The sequence below is a fragment of the Heterodontus francisci genome, chromosome 28 (genome assembly GCF_036365525.1).
Source record: "Heterodontus francisci isolate sHetFra1 chromosome 28, sHetFra1.hap1, whole genome shotgun sequence".
Lineage (NCBI taxonomy): Eukaryota > Metazoa > Chordata > Chondrichthyes > Heterodontiformes > Heterodontidae > Heterodontus > Heterodontus francisci.
Genome location: NC_090398.1, coordinates 62822068 through 62825123, shown reverse-complemented (window position 1 = coordinate 62825123; position 3056 = coordinate 62822068). Strand labels below are relative to the sequence as shown.

General features: G+C 40.0%; 1 non-coding gene across 1 annotated transcript; it reads left to right on the top strand.

Annotated features, from left to right (window-relative positions):
- The first annotated feature begins 1242 nt into the window (after nucleotides 1-1242).
- trnat-ugu (transfer RNA threonine (anticodon UGU)) lies at nucleotides 1243-1316 on the top strand. The gene has a single exon. It is a non-coding gene; the product is annotated as a tRNA-Thr (tRNA).
- Nucleotides 1317-3056: the final 1740 nt, after the last annotated feature.

Sequence of the window (3056 nt, the reverse complement as noted above, 5' to 3'; positions counted from 1 at the left end):
ATAAACACTGTCACCTTTCAATGTTTAGCGGAGAGGTTTGACGGCCTGGTGTGTGTGATTCCCACATTAATGTGTTTGTACAAAGTTCGGAGAAAGACGGAGATATGAATAATTTGTTGGGAAATCTTTAAGCATATCTCCATGTCTCTCACGCACAAAGAACTGCAAACACATGGATTCAGAAAGAACCTGAGTGCAAAATCAACAGAAAAAAACACAGCCAGAGAGACTTGCAGTAACCTGTAGCTCAGGGAAAGTACATGATGTTATGGAAGGGACTTTGAATTTTTTTTTGTGAATTTTATTTTGTTGAGGAAATTATAATCAAACTGAATAAATGTAAGACCAGTTATTTTTCAAGAGGGCACTGAAAGTATTAATTTGACAACTATGTTGACAAGTTGTCACAACTCAAGATAAATGTAGAACAGAAGCCCTGGTAACGGGGAAATGTGGACAGAGAAGTCAGTCGTGCCTCTTGATTGGACAAGCCCGGCAGCAGCAGCGCGCACGAAAGAGGGCAGAAAAATCGCAAGCTTTTGTTTGGAGCAGTCATTGTGTTTTACCTTCTGGAGTGAGCAGCTGATAAAGTTAGCCAGAAGAAGTGTCAAGGAATGAGAGAAGACCGCAACCCACCTTGTTTTGCAGCAAATCTTGAAAAGACTCTGAGAAGTTCACTGTGTCAATTCGTCTCATATTCTGTCTTTGAAGAAAGCCTGCTAAAATTAATTCTCAACCCCGCCTCTAAATAAACTCTTTTAAAAGAACCGAGTGACCTGTGTACATGTACTCGGAAATTAGACTGCATGTCAATTTTGGAACAACATATCTCATCTGCTGTTTTCTTCAGAAATGAGCAAGTAATCAGTCCAAGTGTTTTTTTTTGTCTTTAACAGAGCCCTGAATTGTATAGAAAAATCCCTTTTTTTTCAGTATGTGTGTGTGCGTGTGTTCAGCTAAGGTAAGAAAGGGACTTTAAATGTTGGTTAAGGTAAAAAGGGAACTTTTAAAATTTCCACCTGTGTGTTTATGCTTTACTTCATGATTAGTTAAAACGTGTTCTATAAGAAACTGATAATTTTGTTGTTCATTAAGTGTCTCCTATTCTGGGAAAAATAGAGCATATGATTGACTGTATCAGTAAGTGGGAAAAGTTAAAATTTTTGTTGTGACCTGTGGAGAAGTGAGATGAGAATAAATAGTAACCACCTCAGATTTCAATTGCAACAGCACTTGTGATCTGGCACTGTAGCTTAGTTGGTTAAAGTACCTGTCTTGTAAACAGGAGATCCTGGGTTCGATTCCCAGCGGAGCCTTATTTCATATTTGCAATATGCTTGAGAAGTTTCCGTTTCAACATTTATGTCTGTGTCTTGTGAACTTTAACTTAGAATTCAAATTACATGATGAATTTCATTCACAGGAGAAAACAGCCTTTGTGAAGGATGTGAGTTTGGAATGGCTCTTCCTCCTCGTTCAGAAATTCAGTGCTGATATTTCAAAGGCAACTTCTTTGATACAAATTTGTTCACAGTTGCATTCGACCTGGAAAAAAAGCTCGACCCTAATCTCACTGAAGGAAAGTGTGACCGTGTTGTCTGTTTCAAAGTGTGTGTGTCATTATGTGTTGCTTGTAACTGAGACTGGGACACGACACAAGTGGGAGGGTTGATCTGAGGTTTGGAATATTTCTCAGTCAGGAACAAGAAAAATCAAAGGAACCAAATAAGAAAACCATTGTCTCATGTGGTTACCGAGAAACGGTGAGAAGATATTAAACTTTGTTCTATTCAAAACAGCTGTGAACTTTGACCTTTCCTGCCTTTTCTCAACAGTATTTGAAGTGTCTCGGTAACAATGTTCAGTGTTGAGGAGAGTGGGGTCTGGGCGAGCAGCTGCTGAGTGTGACAGGGTCAGGACTGGATGCAGGAAGTTCTCTGACAGTCTCTCTCTCTCGCTGATGGGTTTGAGTTGATTTTCAACTGGGAGCAGCTGGTTTTTCGATAAATGAAGGAAGTACCCTCTCACCATTTTTTTCTGACTGACAGTGTAGGATAAGGGTGTAAAGGGTTAATGCTGAAGACAGTGGGATCAACCCCTCCCACTGTCAGAGTGATGATGTAACAGTCAAATGAGATGAGATTTGGGAGAAGAGAGAGCAGCACCAAGGATGCTAGCTTAGGAGGCTTGATGAGTGTGTATGCAGTATTGTGTAAATTAGAAAAGAGTTCTTAGTTCTTTCAGCTGGAAGTGTGTCCAGAAAATATTGATAAAGTCACAATTTTATAATTCAGGAGTCGGAACACAGATATTAACTCCAAGTGACAGTTCTGGGTTCATTTAACAAACGTAGAGAATAATATTACTCACTGCTTGAAATCCCCCAGTGAGGAGACAGTTAAACAGGTGATCTGTTGGGGCATCCTTCGATCCAAGGTTTCGACAGCACTTAATCTCCCTTTCTGGTGAAATTCTCTGTTATTTGCAACTTTTTTTATCCAGCTTTGATGGGTGAGTGAAAAAACTGAAAAAAGTGAACAGTTCCATCCTTTATTTTCTTTCTTCTTCCTTTCTTTCCATCAGTTTCTCTTTTCTGTCCCAGATCAATGAGAATCCCAATTTAATCTGCTGTTTTATCCATTCCAATCAGAATTCAACATTCCAATCAAATCTATTTGTTATTCCACAGTGTCTCTCCATGTGTTTTATTCTGTTGTATTCTCTCACAGTCTGATTGATGTTCAATGTTACATCTCACTCTGTTATGGTGAAGATCAGAAGCAGTAATATCTGTTTGCACCACCCACCAAGTCGGCCTGAGGCTGTGCCTCGCTGATCATGTGGAGTTAGGAACATAGGAACATAGGAGCAGGAGTCGGCCATTCAGCCCATCGAGCCTGCCCCACCATTCAATATGATCATGGCTGATCGTCCACTTCAATGCCCTTTTCCCCACACTTTCCTCATATTCCCTTATGTCATTTGTATTTAGAAATCTGTCAATCTCTGCTTTAAACATACTCAATGACTGAGCTTCCACAGCCCTCTGGGGTAGA